Source organism: Enhydra lutris, unplaced genomic scaffold, assembly GCF_002288905.1.
Source record: "Enhydra lutris kenyoni isolate GAN:26980312 unplaced genomic scaffold, ASM228890v2 scaffoldscaffold25, whole genome shotgun sequence".
Taxonomy (NCBI): Eukaryota; Metazoa; Chordata; class Mammalia; order Carnivora; family Mustelidae; genus Enhydra; species Enhydra lutris.
Window position 1 is genome coordinate 7,150,196 of NW_019154109.1, and position 20,058 is coordinate 7,170,253.

Sequence of the window (20,058 nt, forward strand, 5' to 3'; positions counted from 1 at the left end):
GTGCAGCGGCCGGCCGCCGAGGCCCTGGCTCGGGACCGAGCCGAGGCGCTGAGCGGGAGAGCCGGAGAGCCGGGCGGGCGGGCCGGCGCCGCGTCCGGGCGAGTCAGGGAGCAGGACCGCGGAAGGCAGGGAGACGGCCGCAAGCAGGGGGCAGAGGGCAGAGTGCAGAGTGCGGCCTGGCTCGGCGGAGGGCGCCGCCCGGCCGGAACCGAGCTCTACGCCCGGGACTGCGGCCGGCGGTGGGGCGCGGACCCAGGGTGGCCACGAGTCCCGAGCGACTCCCCGGCCCACGGTGGGGGGCGTGCCTACTCCCAACCCAGCCGCCCCAGCCCTGCGCGCCGGTCAGCCGCTTCGCCGCCGGGGCATGTGAGCGGGAAGCCCGGGCTGCCAGCCGCGAGGACCCGTTCGGAGGAGGAGCCGGAGCAGGAGCGCGGAGCCCCGAGCCCAGCGCCTGGCTGAGTAGTAAGTGCTCCCCTCGCCTCCCGCAGCACGCCTCTGCGCCCCTCTCCCCAGCCCTGCGAAGTTTGACACTCGCGCCCCGGTGTTTCTGGGCACACACCGGCTCTCATCTCTGCGAGTTTTCGTCCTTTGCAAAGTTTTTTGAGAAGGAACGGACCCCCCACCTGCCCCCCCTCCCCACCCCCCCGCCGACGACGCCGGCCAGTGGCGGCTCCTCGCGGGCCGATCTGGGTCCTTGTGCAGAGGGGTGGCAGCCGGGTAAGGCCGTGGGGTGGGGTGGGGGGGGAATGTGTGTGTCTGTGTGCGCACCACGCTAGCCGGCCTTGGGGTGCTCGCACCCCCCTCCACCCCTCGCCCTCGCCGGCGGGCTGGGGGTACGAGGGCTTTCTCATCAGTCTATCTAGGCGCCCAGTTCTAGGATTTCCCAACGGGAAGCTGGGGCAACCCGTGCACGTCCCGCGTGGGGCTCGGGTGCCGGCGCCCAGACGCAGATGGACCCCCCCCATCCCGGGCTGGTGCGGTGCCGGAGGCCGGCCACGCAGTCCTTTCCACCCTGCCAGGTTCGCACCCCAGCGGACCCGCCGGGCGCTGCATCCTGTTTGTTTTCTGCTCCGGCCGCTCCTGTTTCACCCCCTCCCACCTCCCACCCTATCCTCCTCCTTACCACCCCCCACCTCCCGCCTTTGCAGTCGGAGGTGAATCTCTGCATCCCGGTTTCGCTGCAAAGCAAATCTTGCCTGGGGGGAGGGAGGCGGGGAGGGGGGGGGGGGGCCGGTCGCTCAGTTCCCAGCGGCTCGCCATTGTTTTCCCCCCCCGCGCGTTCTGTACGTAAACAGACACACACACACACACACACACACGTACATGTACACACGTGTGCGCGCCGGCTGCTGTGACACGCACACGCGCGCGCGCACACACGTGTGTGTGTGTGTGTGCACGCGCGCTCGCGCTTCGGCTGCTGCGAGTCCCCAGACGCGCAGGGATCGCCCACGGGATTTTCCCGGCTGCCCGGCTGGCCTTCCAGGCGGCAGGGGCTCCATAACTTATCTGGGGTTGGGGAGGGCGAGAGCGTGGGGGCTGCGGGAGAGTCCCGGGCGGGGCAGCGAGCCGGGCCTGGGCGGGAAGTGAATTTTGAACTTCAGCCCTGGACCTTTCCGGGAGGACCCCGAGCGCACGAGCGGCAGCTCCCGCCCTGGAGGGCCGACGGCAGCTGCAAGGACTCCAGCGGCGCTCTTGGCAGCTGCCTCCGTGACTGGGGCTAGGAGGAAGCCGAGGAGTTTTCCTGGGAAGTTCGCTGTGACTCTGTGGGAATTTCCGGGCAGGGCGCCTTGGCGCTGGCTCTGGAGCAGGGGTCTGGTCAAAGCCAGAGGAGATGCTGCTGCTTTGGGCGGAGTTTCGAGATCCGGGTGTACACCGAGCTCCCTTAGGAAGTGGTGCTTCACAAGCTGAGGTTCCGCACATTTTGGTTCTGATTCCCCTCCCGCGGGCAGCGTCAGCTCGGGCGAGCACGTTAACTCTTCCAGATTTTCCCGTATGCAGAACTGGCAGAATTGTGCGCACATCCTTGAAACTGACATCGAATGATCAATTAAGGGGAAATGGTTTGGGATCCCTCCCTCTCCCCCGCCCTGGGGCTACTGAAAGCCACAGAACGCTTTGTGGTTAAGAGCCAGGGCTCCGAAGGTAGATCCTAGATCCTGCCACTGGCGACATGATCTTAGCAATTCGGCCTTACTGCTCCGTGTCTCAGTTTGCTCATAGAACTGTGCCTGGCACATAGTAAGTGCTGGAGAAATGTTCGCTGTTATTGCCATTATTAACTGACCAGAAGGGCACTTCGGGAGTGTCCTCCTTTAATCAGTTGTAACAATTGTCCACTTCTGGCAAGGTAGAAACCTCACACTTCTTCCCACCCTTTCCTGATTTTGGCTCCACAGATCTCCCTGCTCCTTGGGTAGTTCCATCTTGGGAAATTTTTCATCACTGCCACCCCCCCCCCATTATTTCACAGTTTTTGTGAAAGGCACTTTACTCCCTCCTTTCCCTCATTCTTAAAAATCAGTCTTGGCCCACCTGCAGTCTTCTCTCAGTGGAAATCAGGCCCCAGGAAGGAAGCGTCTCCAGGAGTGTTTCCCGGGAGTGTCCTGGCTGGGGCTGCTGGCTCAGGATTGGATGCGCATTTGTGTCTCTGGGGCTGGGTGAATTTCTGGAGAGAGGAGCCCAGGTGTCTGGGGCCTCTTGGGGAAGGGGTAGGTGGGGGAGGGGGCATCAGGTGGGACAGGCTGAGGCAGTTCCTTAAGGGAGCTTTGCTCCCTTGGTGCCATTCATGTCACCTGCTGCTGGCGCTCACTTGGGAACCTGGAAGATCCAGGCCGCCTGGGGAGGCAGGAAGCGAAGTTTCACCTTCACCTTCCCACTTGCAGTTCGAGCATTTTCTAGGAAATCGGGTTTGTCACAAGCTCCTTCTGTGTTTCCAGACTCGGCAAATGCAGCGGTAAGGGATGAGCTCTTTCCTTTCTCTGATTCTCTGGCCCCCACCCTGGGCACTGGGGAGGGCGGCCAGGAGATTGGTACTTGGTGCTTGGAGTTCCTGCTGCTGGGCTGTTTTCAGTGATGAGAACCAGCATCACAGACACACACTCCCCCATTCATGTCTTTCACGGAAATGTGTTGGCACGTTTATTATGTGCCAGGCTCCGTGCTAGGCAGCATGATTTTAGGGGCGAACAAGACAGGTAGCATGCCCGCCCTCAGGGAGCCTTCTTTCTAGTGCAATAAATAACTTGAAATAAGTAACCCAGACAACATCAGACCCTGTGTCATGCGGCAGAAATACAGCATGGTGGGTGCCTGGGTGGCTCAGCGGGTTAGGCCACTGCCTTCGGCTCGGGTCATGATCTCGGGGTCCTGGGATCGAGTCCCGCATCGGGCTCTTTGCTCGGCAGGGAGCCTGCTTCCCTCTCTCCCTCTCCGCCTGCCTCTTTGTCTGCTTGTGATCTCTCTCTGTCGAATAAGTGAATAAAATCTTTAAAAAAAAAAAAAAAAAGAAAAAGAAATACAGCATGGTGCTGTGACACAGGGTAGGGGCGTGGAGGCAGGCAGAGGTGGTCGGAGACGGGAGGCCAGTGGAGGCCTGGACTAGGAGAAGGAGCCCGCTGCACAAAGCCTGGAAGAAAGGATTCCAGGTGGAGGGAATGAAAAATCCCTGAGGCCAGATCGGGGTTTGGTAACAGCAGTGTGGCTGGAGGAAATCGGAGGGCAGGGGGGGGCTGCTGAGCCTGGTGACCCGGGGCCTGGGAGGACTGTTCAGGAGCTTGATTAGATGGCCAGTGTGATGGGGACACCACTGGAGAATTTTACGGAGGGGAGTGACATGATCTCATGGATGATTTTAAAAGATGATTTAGTATATAAGAAACAGGTAATCATAGTTGCCCCAGGGGAGGGAAACGGCAGCTGAGGGATGGGTTGGGATGGAGGAAAGATGGTGTTTTCACTCTGCAACCTTTTATCCTGCCAAACGGAGTGCCTTGTACATTTTTGAACTATACCAAAACAAACAAAAAAACCCACCGGACCCCAAAAAGTGTAGGTAAAGAAAGAATAGCTTATAATTTGGGATATGAATATGATAAAGGGAGTAAAACCCTAGTTGAAGCTCTATGCTGTGGTACTAATTTTGTACAGATGATTGTGCGTGTGCGCGTGCATGTGCCCCCGTGCATGTATACATGAAGAGAAGACCTAGGCTACCTGGAAATGTTTACAGAGCTGATTCCAGACGCTGGGCAATGGGTGATTTTTATTTCCTTTTTCTTTGGATTCTTCCAGTCTTCTACAATGGTCATGAATGGCTTTAATAAGTGGGAAAAAGTGTGAAGAAGAGAGGTCACTTTGGCTGCTAATAGAGGGTACTTTGAGGGGCAACAGGAACGGAAGAGCTAGCCAGGAGGCCCATTGGATTCAGAATGGAGGTAGGGTGGGCCGAAGGGAGATTGTTCTGGAAATGGAGCCAGAGGGTCTCACTAATCACTCTTTCGCTGTTGCCTAGAGAGGTCATTCTATCCCCAACTCGGATTTTGTGATCAAGAGTGTTGGGGGTCAGTACAGGTGAAGGGTTTTTTCAGTGCTTCCTTGGCTTTGAAAGCATCTTGTGGTCCAGCTTCATCCGTACCCCCTCTTTCCTTAGTGGAGGGGGGGTTGCTGCCTGAACATTTCGGTGCTCTGATAATTAGCAGATAGAGGACAACATGATGTATCCAGTAAGGAGTTAGAGCTAGGAGAGGTTTTCATCACTTAACAGCTCTGAGCCTCTGTTTTCCCATCTGTGGAATGGGACAATAGCAACAATACTTAACCTCAACCTCTTACAGCTGAGGAGGCTCACATCCGATTAAGTCCACAGCGGTGTCCCGTGAATGGCATGGGTCTGGGTGTGCTGTTGCCAGAGAAGCATTGCCTTAAGAGGCCTGTTCCTGCCCTTGAGGAGTTGACGCTCTCCATAGGTTTCCTCCTCTCTGGGGATGCTTTGAGATTGACCTTACTGGGTAGCTCCCAGTAGGTCACCAGGAAGCCTCTGGAAGAAGTGGAATTCAAATGCCACTGGGCCTGCGTGCCCCTCCCCCAGCCACATTCAGAGGTGAAGGGGAGCCTTTGAAAAGGACTCTGCTGGGAAGGCCCAGCCAGGCCCACAGCAAATCGTGCTTTGAATGGGAATTATTTTTTGTGCTCAGTGTTTGCTTAAGAGGGCTCGCTCCTGTCCAAACTCGCTGCAGTCCTCACCCTTTGCTAGCTTCCTTTCGGGAACCTTGCTGTGTTAGCCGGGAAGGCTGTCACAGTGCCAGGCAGGGGACCAGGACTCATGGAAGATGGCTTGCAGCGCTCCTGTCAACTCCCTGTCTCCCTGCTCCCAAGCAAGAGGGCATGTCCTGGATGGGGTCTTTTCTTGGCCCACCTCCATTTTGGCTGCCTCTTCCTTGGAGTCCTCCTTCCAGCTCCTTGGGAAGCCTTGCTTAGGAAATCTGTTGCAGGCCGGCTTGGCAGGGCCACCTTCCACCTCTGCTTGCTTCTCTGGTCGGATGGGACTCTGTTCCTTTACAAAATTCAAATAGTCTCTGAGCAGTGCTGACATGGTGACTTCCTCCTAAGAGTGGCTGCAGTGGGATAGTGTGTCCAGTCAGGCCTGCCAGAGACCCCCGAGACCATTCCTGCTCAAGCTTCATGGTGGTGAAGACCCCTGGGACTCACCTAGGACAAGGTTTTTGTCTGCCCTGCCTGGCCTACAGCATAGAACCTGGCAGTTACCCCTGCTACTCCAGGCATGTTCTTGGCTCTCCTGCCCCTGCTTTTTTTAGGAAGACCCTCTGCTCCTGTGACCTGCCTCATTTGGGAGGAACCCGGGCCCCTGTGGCCCTGGCCTTGGCCAGCGCCGTCCCCCGACTGGGTGTTGTTGGGAAGGATATAGTTGGACCCAGACATGGGACAGTGACAGTGGTCAGACCTCCAAGAGACTGTGAGGTGAGGAGGAAGTGGCTGGGGTTTCCCTATCTCCTTCCAGGGTCATCGGCAGGCAAATCCAAGGCCTGGGCTTGGCCCAGGACATGCTGTGAGTGGCCTGGCATCTTACAGCCAGTGCACATGGGGATGGGGACGGGGTTGAGCTGGGGGAGCAAGCACCTGGGTCTGAGATGTGTGCCAGAAGGTTGAGGTGTCCTGTAGTGTTTTTGTTTTTTTTTTTTAATATTTTATTTATTTATTTGACAGGCAGAGATCACAAGTAGGCAGAGAGGCAGGCAGAGAGAGAGGGGGAAATAGGCTCCCCGCTGAGCAGAGAGCCCGATGTGGGGCTTGATCCCAGGACTCTGGGATCATGACCTGAGCTGAAAGCGGAGGCCTTAACCCACTGAGCCACCCAGGCACCCCCCCATAGTGTGTTTTGAGGAGAGAGGTATGTTTGGGGTGGTAGAGGAGGAAGTGGGAACGAACTATAGCTCCAGCTTCCCCCTATTTTCCTAAATTGCATCCTCTACTCAGGCTGCTCGGTGACTCTGGGAAGCCAGACACATACCATCAAACCTGAATTCAGTTCTCCACCTTAGCATATAAATGGCCTTGGCCTGAAGCCCCAGAAGCATCCCTGGGAATTGTGGCCAGGTTGGGAGTTGGGGAGAGTTACCCCACATTGTCCCCTGTATCTTTTGGGGACATGTCCAAGGTAGGGTTTCGGTGTTTTGGTTTGAGGAGAGGAGAATGGGAAGGAGCCTCAGAATGGGCCGGAATCCTTGGGCTCCCTTCCCCCCCCTGGTGGTTTAGGTCCGATCCCTGCCAGGCCTGGAGCTCCCTGGGGGATCCGCCCCAGAGGAGGCCAGACTGTTCTCCTCCCCTCGGCCTCACCTCCCCCAGTCCCCGCCCCCTACTTGACTCAGAATGGAATGTGCAGCCTGTGGGACAGGATGGGGTGAGAACCCGTTCCCAGAGGGCCTTGGTCCAGGCCGCCTCCCTTCCCCCCACAAAGGGAGGGGGTGCACCTAAGGGCCAGGTCCTGCTTCTTAGCGCTGGAGATGAGCCTCGCTGCCCATTCGGGGGATTCAGGTCCTGCCATTTGAAAGATCAGCCAGGGTGGGGGGATTTCCTTAGAAGTCCAAGATGGGGCCTTAGAGGCCAGTGGGTAGCAGGCCAGACAGCTCTGGTAGCCAGGGGCCGGGGGTGGGGTGGCGGTAAAGATTGACACCCTGTGTTGACTTTTTATCCTCTCTCTCTTTAAAGATTTATTTATTCATTTATTTGACAGAGATCACAAGTAGGCAGAGGCAGGCAGAGAGAGGAGGAAGCAGGCTCCCTGCTGAGCAGAGAGCCGAGATTGGGGCAATCCCAGGACCCTGGGATCATGACCTGAGCCGAAGGCAGAGGCTTAATCCACTGAGCCACCCAAGTGCCTCCACTCTCTTCTTTTTTAAATTATGGCTCATATTTCTGTTGTTATTTCTGTGTTTCTGTCGTTCCCCAAAGTAGTACAACAATGTGCATTACTTTTGTAAGCAGAAGGCAAAGTATTTAAAATATATCTAGAACTGCCACGCAGAGCAACAGAAAGCTCAGTGTTTCTCTGGCAGAGAGGAATGGGGACCCATGTTAGAATATTCTGCAGAAAGAGGGGTCCCTGGCAGGAGGAGGAGTAGTGGGAGTATGAGGAGACTCCCGCGAGGCAGGACTGGAACCCTTTCAGACAGTGGGGTGGGCCAGTGCTCCCTGGCCCAGGTCTTTCTGTTCACGCTGGCACCTGGCAGGAGGCAGCAAAGGGAGTAAATCCTGCCTTGAGCTGCCCTCACCCTGACTCCAAAGAGTTAACTCTTGCCTGGCCACACAGGTTACACAAGGCAGGCCCTGTGCCCTCTTCAGAATGGAGGGAGAGGAGCTTTCTGCCTGTGGGGTGCCAAGCTTTGGAAACCACCCCCAGCCCCACTGAAGGAGCTAAAGTCTTTCGTATCTCCCCGTGAGGCTTTGGTTCCAGGCCTGTCCCTGAAGGGGTGGGTTCCGTGGGGAAGAACAGGCAAGGAGGGGCCAAGAAAAATTTCATGGGGAGGGGCTGAAAGGAGGCCTGGGTACAGGTACAGCCTGGCTCTCAGAGGCAGGTGGGGTGAGGGGATTGGAGAATGAATAGGGAGGTATTGAAAGCAGAGGGAGTGGCCCCTCCAGCCCCTGCCATTCCTCTTGTTGGCCAGGCTCCCCTTTCCCTGGCTGGTTGGCAAGGGCCTGCCGTGCTGATGTGCGTGTGTGTATGTGCGCATGCGTGCATTTGTTCGTCAGCAGCTGGGCTGGGGGTGCTGCGTTCTAGAGACCTTGGTCAGCCCTTAGAGCCTCTGAGAGCCCCAGGAAGACCGAGGACATGAGACCAACGTCAAGAAGGAAAGGAGAGAATGGACTGGAAGGCCCAGGAGAGCCAGAGGAAGGCCCTCCTCTCTCTCCTCCATGACCTCCAATTCTGCAGAGCCTCAGGTGCCGACAGGATTGGGGTTTCAATTCCATTCTACCTGGGGAGGGACAGGCCAATGGGTAGTGACTCCCCTTCATCCTTTTGCTCTCTGAAAACTCCCTTGCCTGCTGCTGTGTCTCTGGGAGCATGGGCCTGCAGCCATACCCTCTCCCTGGGAGTGGGTGATGCTGGGGAGTCTAGCCAGGGTGAGGGGCTGGAGAAAGAGCAGAGGTGGGAATGGAAAGAGTGGTAGAATCAGGGGGTCCTCTCGCTGGGGCCAGTGGGGCAGAGAGAGGGAGGCCTCTCCTCTTAGTTGGGGTGATGGACTCAGCCTTACTCACAGGTACCTTAGCCAAGCCAAGAAACACGTCAAAGAACAGGAAGGAAATCTGTGTCCTTTCTTGCCAGGAGTAGAGGAGGGTAGCAGAACTTTCTCTTTGGTATGTGAGGAAGTCAAGGGATGAACTTAACGGCAATCTAAGTTGTGATAAGCATACAAGTCTGGATGAATGGGGCTCTTAGTGTTGTGCAGTGTACAGTCTGCACAGCTGTACATGGTGACCCTGTTGGAAGTGGCTCAGAACATCAGGGAACTATGGTTTCCATAGTGTAAGTTACCTTCTGTCTACCAGCTCTGTCTGGCCTGAGATCCATTCTCCTCAACATGACACCCCAAATTTGGAAGTGATTGGGCTCTTTGTTACCCCTTTCTGGGCATTGATTGACTTGGAGTTTGGGGAAACAATTGAGGGGAGGGTGTGGGTGTGCGTGTGGTGGGCGGTTTAGTGAAGGTGTGTGGAGCTCAACTACTATCACCCATGTCCTGTTGGGACAGATGGCCACAGGTGTGAGGGACCTCCTGATGGGTTTAGGAGCTCCAGAAGGGAAGGGGCAGGGAAGGCTGCCTGTGGAGGAGGCAGGGGAGTTCCTTCCTGGCCTAACAGCAGCCTGCAGGGTCTTCCTTGCACCCTTGCCCTCCTCTCTCCCCCTTTCAGGCACAAAACTTACCCATCCTTGTCCTTCAAGATCCCATTCTTTGATCTCTAAGGAGATCACTGGTGAAGCAGATTTGCTGGTCGGAGTTCACGTGCTTGTGGGTCATTCCCAAAGCCTTTTAACCAGCCACAGGGCCTTGTTCATCTAGGAGGTGACTGTCTGATGGGGAGCTTGGGGTGAAGGTGGAGTGGATGTTCGGGTCTGTGGGGACCATGCACTGGGTCTATAGGGAGCACCTGCCTCGCAGATGGGCCCTGCTAAGTGCGCCCGGCTACCTGGGGGCTGAGACCAGCCCAGCCCCCCGACACAGCAGTGAGGAAGGTGAAGGGAAGTAAGTCCTCAGTCCATCCTGACTGAAGTGGAGATGGGGAGGTGCCCGGTGTAGTGTGTAGTGCTTTGGGAAGACCGAGGAGGATGTCGCATCCAGAGTTGGGCAGTCAGGGAAGGCTCCCTGGCAGAGGAAACCTAAAGATCCAGAAGGTGAGAAGGAGAGCATTCCTCGAGAACAAGTCAGAGATATTATAAGGGCAGATTCCTTCAGGTCTCCCCGGAGCCCTCTCTTGGTCTCCAAGGGCTTGTCAGACAGTCCTGCCCTTTGCCAAGGACTGAGGGGGCCTCATGACTTTGGAGGCAGGGGGAGTGGTAGGCCCTTGAAGACAGAGGAGGGGCTGGGGGCTCCTGGCACCCAGAGGCCTTGCCTGGCTCTGAGTCGTGTGTGCCAGCATGGGGGTATGCTGACGTGCACGGAGTGCGGGGCTGCCTGTGGTGTGGTCCTGCGGGGTCGAGCGGGACTCTGGCACTCTGTGGTGTGTGGTCCAGGCAGCCCCGGGTTGGAGGCCCAAGCCTCTCCCAGGCAGCTGGGGACAGGATTGCTAGGACCAACTGCAAATTAGCCAGGCCGGCGTTAAATGCCTTTGCTGCTTCTCCCCTCCTCTCCCGGCCTTCCCTGCCCTCCTGAAGATCAACAACTGTGTCAACAGCAGGGGGATTGTGCTTGGCCCGCAGCCCCCAGGGCTGCCAGGACCGGGCAGGTGCTGGCAGGGGCTGCCGGAGCCCCACGCTGGGAGCAGGCTGGGCCTGGCTGCCAGGCCCGTAGGATAAACAAGGCCGCACACAGGCTGGCCAGGAGGGAGGGCGGCCACAGGCAGGCAGGAGGGAGAACAGGTGTCTCAGGAGCTCTGCAGACACAAAGGGCCCCTTGTCTCCTCCTCTCTAGCCCCAGGGGAGCAGCCCCCCCTCCTCGGCTCTCAGGCCCAGCCAGAGACCAGTGGCCAGGTCAGCGGGGGGGTGCTGGCATGGAGGGAAGGGCAGGTGCTGACCTCCAAACCCTCCCCTCCCCCGCCACCCTCGCAACTTGGTGCTTGTTTTTTCTTGCTTGAGGCAGAGGTAAAACCAGTCCACACAAGGCACCAGCCCCGTAGGCAAGAGACTGCCTCTGAACAGATCCCCTGGCCGGGAGGCCTCTGTGCGTCTCCGTTTCCTACTGGAAAGACAGCAAGACGCCTCGCCCCTGCTGAGGCACTCAGGAAATGGATGGGAAACAGGGAAAGCACCTGGAGGTTTCTGGAAGAAAGAAGGGCTGAATGTTAGAGTGATGGAAGGTGGGGCTGGAAATAGGGAGACCTGGACCCAAGAATTCTGGGCGAGGTGGGGGGCTCCTGGGCAGCTCAGTCAGTTGAGCATCCGACTCTGGATTTTCGTGTAGCTCATGATCTCAGGGTTGTAGGATCGAGCCCCATGTTGGGCTCCACACTGGGCAGGGAGCCTGTTGGGATTCTCTCTTGCCCTCTGTCCCTCTCTCCCCACCCTCCATGCTCCAGCTCCCTCTCTCTCTCTTTTTTAAGATTTTATTTTATTTGACACAGAGAGATCACAAGTAGGAAGAGAGGCAGACAGAGAGAGGGGGGGAAGCAGGCTCCCTGCCAAGCAGAGAGCCTGATGCGGGGCTTGATCCCAGGACCCCAGGATCATGACCTGAGCTGAAGGCAGAGGCTTTATTTAACCCACTGAACCACCCAGGTGCCCCCCCCCTTAAAAAAAAAGAATTCCAGGTGGGTTTTGAGGCTGGAAGGGGGTGGGAACCCTCCTCCCTGCACACCTTTTGATGAAATAAACCTTTACTGAGCACCTACCACATGCCAGGCACTGCACTAGGGATGGGGAAGCAAGGGAACAGAACCAGCATGGGCAGGCAGACCCTGGAGCCAGACTGCCTGTGTGGTCGGGGGCGGGTAACTTAGCCTGTCTGAGGCTCAGTCCTGATCTGTGCCGTGGGGGTGATAAGAGTTGCTGCCTCGTGGGACTGTGTGATCATCAGGTGTGTGAAGAGATGCCTAGTGTGCTCTAGGGAGGGCTAGGGTTGTCTAGGGAGGGCTATGTTAGAGAAGGCTATTACTGTCCCTGTCCCTGGGGCTCAAATCCAGCCCAAGGCTGAGGAATTGGGAGTCCGATCAAGTATCAGAGACCAGGGATGTCCAAAGACTGGCATTCCCTGGAGGAGCAGTCGACTCTTCTAGGATGATCAGGGAGTAAGTTTTAGAGAAAGGGCAATATTGGAGTGGGGCTTAGAGGGAGGTGTAGGAGTTCTCTGGTCAAGAATGTAGGAAGGGCCTTCTAGCCAGAGAGCCCAGCGGTAGGAAAGCGCGTGTCTGGGCCTGCATTTTAGGTGTGTGGGGGATGGCAGCTGGTGGGGAGGGGGTGGCCTGGGCCAGGCAGAGAGCGGCCTGCATGGCAGGCAAAGGAGTTTGGACTCACCCATCCCCAGCTTGCTGTCATCACTTTATCTCCTCCTTCCTCCTCCTCCCCATACCAATGCATCATGAATAACTTCAGTCTCACTCTAGAACATTCTTCAGTTTGGAAGCAGGATAGTGTTCAGTGAAAGTACCAGGGAGTCGTACAGTCAGAAAGGTCTAGAATTGAAGTTTCGGGATTTTGAGTCTCGATATCAGGCCATTTGCCCAATTTCTTAGAGCTGCATTTTTCTTACCTGTAAAATGGGGTAATGGTGTGTCCCCTATGGTAACCTGTTGTGAGGATTCCAGAAAAAGGTGTGCCCCGTGCTGAGGCCCAGCAATTGCATAGTAAAGGGAACGGTTAGGATTACTCTCTGTCTTGTCCAGGTCATAAGCTTTTTTGGACTTTGGTTTCTGTATCTGTCATGTGGAAATGGCAGGCTGTCATCTTCCTTCTATGATTGTCGAGTTGGACATGGCCAGGCTGCCTCTTTCCCTGGCAGATCAGTGAGGCCCAGAGGCCCAGGACCCCAAGCTCTTGGGGTAGGCTTCCCGGGGCCCCGTCCAGGCCTGCCGGGCTGGAGGGGTTACCCAGCTGCACAGGGGCTGTGGCTCCCCGTGGATCAGGCAGTGGGGCCCTTGTCCTGCCTTTCTGGCAGGGACAAGCCCTCCGGGGCCCCGCTCACTTCTCCCTCTGACGCCCATGCCGATGTTTGAGGTTTGAGGGTGGGTGCGCAGGCAGCGAGGCCCTCCTTGCTCCTGCCCTTGTGCCCTCGGGCCTGTCACTTCATCTCGGAACCTCACTTCTCCCGTCTGCAACTTGGGAAGGCCTGTTTTGACCCCTCCTGGGAGAAGGCAAGGAAGAGTCAGATGAGGACTATGACCACCACCCCGGGAACCTGTGGTGCGGTTTCAGAATCCGCATGTGGAGTCAGACGCTGTGTCACAGCCCGCCCTCTGTGTCTCTTTGTGGGTGGCTTACCTTCAGGTGCCTGAGGAACCTTGGGAGTTGGGGAGGGCAGAGACCCCCCCTTTTTTGTGGATGAGGAATCTGAACTTTAGGGACGGGGACTCATCCAAGTGGTGAGGTATCCTAGCCCCACTCTGGATGTGGGGCTGTGGGGACAAGGCTGGTCTGTGTGGCATGTCTGACCCTGTGCAGACTCAAGTGGAAACCCACTCTGGGATCTTGCCGTGGAGCCCCCTGGCCTCCTGGCACTGGTTTTGAGGAACGGGAGGAACGGGGGCATCGATCAATGTCTGGAGCCCATGGGATCTCCTGACATCACAGGGAACCCGTCCCAAGACCAGATCTAGAAGGATGTCAGCCTTGGCAGAGGCTCTCAGGCTCCACCTGGCCCTCCTCACCTGCCACTTGGGCTGTGCCCAGTGAGGGCATTCCGCCCCCCCTTGTCTCTCCTCCTCTGCACTCCTGCTGCTCCTCAGGTGAGGGGAGGTTGGGAGCGAAGGTGGTGCAGAGGATGGTGCGGGGAGATGGGATTGGGGACAAAGGTCTGAGATGCCCTTGGCGAGGTGCTCAGGTAATCTGGAGACTGCCTGGGTCAGAGCAGAGGCCAAAAGAGCAGCAGACACGTGGGTCTGTCCAGGGACCATGTACGTATTTACATACGGTTTGCATGTAACCTCTGCCCTGAACTTCAGTTTATAATCTCTCCCTGGGAACATTCAGATTTGTCTTCTACTACTGTTCTTTCTGGCTTTTGCTGTTGTCTTCGCCTCCCCACCCCTGTCCCATGTCCCCCCAGATGGCTCTCAGGCAGAGGAAAATGGAAACAGAGTCAGCCTTCCTGGTCTGGTTGGGGGTCTCCATGGGGTGAGCCCAGAGGGCTGGGCCACTCTCAATACCACTGCCTGTAGCACGGCCCAGCCCCCGCTGCTCCCCAGCGCCACCCCTCATCTTCGGATAGGGCACCTTCCTACCTGGTGCACAGTGCTTACCACTTAGCAGGTGCTCAGCTAATCTAAGGATAAAAGTTAGAGACCAAAGCGGATTTTGGGAAACAGGCATTCCCAGAACAGGCTCCTTCAGGCCTGGCTTTTGTACCCAAGAAGGGCGAGGCAGATGAAGAGACTGATCCCCTGGGGGTCCCGGGGAGGGGAAGAGTTGATTCCCACTCTGTGGCGAGAGAAGGCGTTTCTTTCTCTTCTTGGCCTTGCAGGAGGATGAGAGGAGCAGAAAGGAAGGGCCAGGCCTTCTGTGATTTTGTTTTTCAGATTGAGAATCTGTTATTAGCAATTTATGACACCCAGGTCTCCAGCCAAGCACATTCTGTTCTCTAGCATCGGGGGGAGTCTTCAGGGCCACGGCGCGAGGCTGGACAGGAAAGAGGGGCAGGTCAACAATTTATGGCTGTGTGGCGTCCTGGCCTGTGCTGGGGGGTGGCTTCAGCATGGGGCCAACTTGAGCCCAGTCCTGCGTGGGGAGAAGCCCTTCCGGACGGCATGGCAGCCCCACGGGGCCCACGTGGCTCTTGGAAGCGGGGCGGGTGGGCTCCCCTCCCGCACACATGCTCAATGGGCCTCGGGCTCCAGATTTCTCTGGGACTCGGGGTCAGGGCTGTGACGCTGAGAGCAGAGCCACAGTCGAGTTTCTCGAGAGGTGTTTGAGATGACACGGGCCCCAAAAGGAAAACAGGAGGAGAGAGGACCCCGGAAGAGGGGGAGTGGGCACGATGACCTGTGGAAAGAGGTGCGTAAGCAGAACAACCCCCTTTCTGCAGAAGTGCTGAGCTGATGGAATTGAGCTTGGTGGCCGTGAGATCGGGCCGTAGATAGAGCTCTGTGGGTGCCTGGGCTTTGTGCCGCAGGGGGTCCCGGAAGACGATGTGGAGGGCAGGAGCAGCACCGGAGGCGCCTTCTCCCCCAGGCTGGCCTCTACGCCCCCCTGGACTCAACACTGGTTCCCATTCCTGGAAGCAAGTCCCCTTCCTCCCCCCATGCACGTAAGTTGGTCTCCTTCTTCCACCGGCCTCCCCTCATTCTCCTCCCAACTGTTGGGCTTTTATAAGAATGGAGCTGCATTGGCCATTCTTCCAAGGGTCAATGTCCCCGAGGGGTCCTGGGGGTGGGCAGGGAGCTTCTCAGGTTCAGGGACGGCTGGGTTCCTGCCTCTGGCCTCTGCCTCATGGCCGGGAGGGGTCCAGGCTGCTTTGGGGAGAGCGAGCAAACCACACAGGCGAGTTCCTTGCCTCCCAGCCAGGTGCTCAGTTGGTACCACTGGACGGTTGTTGAAGGCAGATTTTCTGGAAGGGGAGAAGCTTCCGGGGGACTCTGGAAAGAGCCAGGGCCAAGATGGTGCGCACTGGGCGGTGAGAGAACGGGGCCTGCTTTCCAGCTGTGAGGTCTGGACGATTGTCTTACTATTTTCCTCGCACAGCTGACGGCCAGGCGGCTCATTCCTGGGACGGGTGACTTGTCCTCTGTTCTCTGACTCTGTAGCCTCCTCCCCAGCTAGCTCCAGGCTCTTTCCAGGGGTTCCTGAAAGGGTGAACGACAAGTTTGAATTTTGTGCGGGAAGTTTGGGCAGTGAGTCTGGAGCACATACTCTGGGCGCAGCACCGGACTTGGGGCTCATTGGCCACCCCGTGTCCTGCTGAGACGACCGTTTGTCGGGCACCTCTGTGCTGGGGACTATTAGGAGCAATGTGGCCTGAGCTGCCCTCCCTGAGCCTTACGGCGTGGAAAGGCGGGGGCATCAGCTTAGATCACAGTTAGGCGAAGACCACCGAGGTCCGAGGTCAGAGCAGGTCAGGGAGCTAGGACTTTGTTGACAATGAGGAACCAGAGACTGTTTCAGAGAACTTTCAGAATGGCTAGCTCATTCATTCAGACTGAAACTTCTCTCCCATTGTTCTGTGAAAAATTCCAACAGAACCCTGTTCTTTTGCTTTCCATTCAAGGACATTTTTGCTGCCTCAAATCATGCTGAACCATCTGGTAATCGAGACAACTTTCCATTTCCCTGCCAGGCCTAGTGGGCTCCCAGGGTGTGGGGCTGAGGCTGGTGGCCCTGGGGTGGGGGAGGTGAGGGGGGAGGGGTATTCCTTTTCGCTGGCTGTCCAGACCCATGCTGTGGCCCTCAGCTTTGGCCCTGCCAGGGTCCAAGTAAATAAGTGTAGCCAACGTTCCTGGGAAAGCCAGCATGTGCATTTCTTGAGAAATGGGCAAATTTACATTGTTCAGGATGGAGAATTACTTTTTTAAAAGATTTTATTTATTTATTTGGGGGAGAGAGAGAGAAAGAGAGAGTGCAGGGGGAGGGGCAGAGGGAGAGGGAGAAGCAGACTGCCCACTGAGCAGGGAGCCCGACATGGGACTTGATCCCAGGACTCCAGGATTATGACCTGAGCCAAAGGCTGACGCTTAACTGACTGAGCCCCCTAGGCGCCCCGGGATTGAGAATTATTAATCTCTAGAGATCTTTTAAAAAGCAGTGGTCTGATACATTTTTGAACAGATGTGATCCTCAGGGAATCGATAAGAGTGAACGGATTGGATGAGGTCGGGGGATGCGGGGGAAGAGGAGACCAGACCCTGTCCCGGGGAAGCTAAAATCCATCTGGGGAGGTGAGGCAGGGAACCCAGGAACCAGAACGACACTGCGGGAATAATACTTCTCAGCTGAGTTGGCCATAGTGTCAGGACTGATGGACCCATTTCTGCCTCCACAGCCTTGGGTTGGAAGGCTGCAGGTGGTGTCACATAGACCCAGATTTGAGTGCTGGCTCTGATTCTTCTGAGCCGCGTGATTTCTGGTGAATACTAGAACTTTCTTAGAGCCGTGTTTTCTCACCGAGAAAGCAGGAAGAGCATAAAATGTCTACTTCATTAGGTTAAAAGGATTAAATCAAGTGATGCAGCTGTCACAGGCCTTGGTACAGGGCGGGGAGTGTGGAAGGCTCCAGGAAGTGGGAGCTGGACCGAGGATGGTGGACCTTGTGGTGGTGCTTTCTGGGGCTCTTGATGGGGTGGGAGAACCACGGCTCTCCTGGCCTGCTGGATGTGCAGACAGCCCTCTCCTGGGTCTTGAGCATGGCCTCTGAGATCTGGGAAAGGGGGAGGGTTTTCCCTCCACAGCGTGCTGGGGGTGGATTGTTGGCTCCCACACCTCCCTCAGCCTTGCACAGTTTTCCTTCTTCACGAGCAACACGCAGATACCCTTGCTGTGTAGTCCTGGCCAAGTTACTTGGCCTCTCTGTGCTTCAGCTTCCGCCACCATAAACTGCTGCTCACAGTCCTGCCTCTGCATTGGGAGGCTTTCGTTGAAAGGACTGACAAGGCGGCCAGTATTGAGAGCAGCGGCCGGTGCGCGTGGAAATCTTACCCCGGGGTTTTGCTCTTCTCATCGCCGTGATTATCCTGTTACTCCTGGGAGGCGTTCACTCCAAGAAGCAAGGGTGAGAATTGCTGCTGCGGGTGTTCCAGAAGTTTGGAGCAGGGGTGGGGTGTGGACCCCACCAGGCTGGTGCAGAGGAGTAGCCCAGGGAAGGGAATGAACGGTCTGTCACCTGCTAGTGTAGGTGGGGCGTTGCCGGGCGGAACAGAAGTGACCACCTGCTCAGAGCCCACGGCTCTTTGTCCTTGGCCCAGTGCCGTCCCTTAGACTGGTCACTGAGTCGGGGGGGGACAGTTCTACCCCAAGGAGGATGGATTTTTGTCGAACCCGTGAAATTCACATGTAGTTGGGATTCCCTCGAGGCACAAAACCAGCACGTTCCCCAAAACCAGCTGCTGGTGAGTTGTAATGATTCACAGTAATAAGCAACCGTCAGCCAACCTTTGGACTCGGGGCCGCTCAGGAGCTGCCTGCGAGGCCCTGGCCGGAAGTGAAGGCTGTCTTCGCGGCCCCCAGCCCTCCCGCTGCAGAGGGTTCACTGGGCTCGGCTGGCCTGTAGGCAGCAGCCTTTTTCCAGGTTCCTCGTGTGATGGTTTTGGACGGGGAGCCAAGCAGATCTTAAATAGGGTTCTTCAGCTGCCTCACCTATCAAGTGGGTCCTGTTGCCGCCGAAAAGATCTGTGAAGTGCTGAGCTCGTTGTGATCACTCTGTGATTATCTTTCTGCTGATTGGGGCAGCATCTGGCAAGTGGAAACCAGGGGCTTAGCGGCTCTAGTATTTCCACGGCGTCAAAGACCTTGGAGTCCTCCCCCATTAATTTTGTCTCTGGAAGAAGAAGTAATAATTCACTCCATGTGCGAATGGAAGAACTGAGACCATGGGGAGTTGGGTGGTGTGACCGGGCCCCACGGTGAAGGAAAAGCTTCCGGATCCCTTTCTCTTGCGTGGGGCTTTATAAAACACCCAGGAGTATGAAGCGCTTTGACAGTTTCAGAAAGTCACTGTGCTGCGGTCCCTCGCATTCCGGGGGTGTGTATTTTGACTCCCAGTTTACAGATAGGAAAACTGAGGCTCAGAGAAGGAGGACTTGCCCAGGATTGCATCCTGAGTTTGTGTCAGACCTGGGGCTCCAGCTCAAGACCGTTGTCCGCCAAGTCCAGTTCCGTTCCCCTGTGCACTCAGAATTCCCACCTGAGTCTGTCAACCCCCTCTGCAGTTATGTGTCCCTCTCTGCAGGTAGATCTGCCAGGCTGGGTAGTCATGAGCTGGGAAGGAGAGGGTTAAATTCTTCCTAAGCGCTAGAGCTGGTTTTGAGCTGGGGGCCTCCAGTGACCCCATCATTGACCCCCACCTCCTGGGTCAGGGCAACGGGATGTGGGGGATGGGAAACAGTGGCTCTGATGGTCCAATGGGGGCCGAGGGAGGGACTGAGGAGGCCAGGGCAGGGAGGGGAAAGCTCATCTCTCTTCCTCTTTGGACAAAGATGCCGGTGGCCTTTTGGTTTCCATAGGAAGTCCCCAAGGGTCCCTTGTGGTGGGCTGCTGTCAGTGTGGCCACAGAGCACAGGCAGCTCTCGGAGATGCTGGGACCCTGGGATGTGTTCTTGATTAAGTGGGAACTCAGATATTTTTACCAGGAAAGGCACCAATAACAGGAAATGGAAATAGCAAATCCATATTGGGGCTGGTTGGGACTTTGGTCCCCGTCTGTCCCTCATCCAGGAGGAAAGGACAACGTGGCCCTCAAGCCAGCATCTGTGGAGTAAGGGAATGAGTCCCCTCTCATTTCCCTCCTCTCCCAGGTCTGTCTGTCCCGTCCGTGCCCCAGTCCCCTGTAGCTCAGACCTTCTGGTGTAGAGCTTCTATTTGGACCACTGTCACCGTGTCCTCTCCACATGGCTGTTGAGAGAGGCCCGGAGCAGTAGAATGAGGCGCCCAGGTATGGACGGCAAGTCAGGGCAGATCTGTTCGGGAAACCAGGTGTCGGCCCCGTGCTTTTCTTGAAACGGCCACCCTGAGAAGAACACTGGAGGAAAGGATTTCCGGGAATGCCAAGGACCCGACTTTAAGGGATGCTTATCTCTTCCCCTTTCCTCCTTCCTTGCCCCCAGATCCCTTTCCCTCCTTGCTGAGGGGTCCTCCATACACCTGTGTCTGCCTGGCAGGGGGAAGCCTTTGGTTGTTCTGGAGGTGAGGGAGGCATAGAGGGGAGGCCTTCTAGCCGGCGGGGCAGGTCTGGCACTGTCTGGCTCTGGCCTTTTCTAGACACTTCAATTAGTGTTGTTAATTACGGCTTTGTGAGCATGGGGTTCTCCAAAGGCAGCCGGTCTCCAGCCCGCCGCTCCCCAACGCCCAGTCTGACATTCGTCCCGTTTCTGAGGCTGTTTATGCTCTTCCTCTGCCCATCTGCACAATTAAAGGTGCCAGGAAAGTGTAAATTATTAGCAGCTTCATCTTCTCCATCTTTTGTGTGTGTGTGTGTGTGTGTGTGTGTGTGTGTGTGTGTGTGTGTGTGTGTGTGTGTGTGTGTGTGTGTG

At 56.7% G+C, this 20,058-nt stretch overlaps 1 protein-coding gene across 2 annotated transcripts in view; it reads left to right on the forward strand.

Annotated features, from left to right (window-relative positions):
* The first annotated feature begins 407 nt into the window (after window positions 1-407).
* LOC111151049 (SRY-box 13) overlaps window positions 408-20,058 on the forward strand; it is a 43,921-nt gene continuing 24,270 nt past the window's right edge. For both annotated transcript variants that reach the window (XM_022508775.1, XM_022508776.1), the window contains exon 1: window positions 408-462. The gene's annotated coding sequence lies outside the window, so the exon portion shown is untranslated. The remainder of the gene's footprint in view (window positions 463-20,058) is intronic.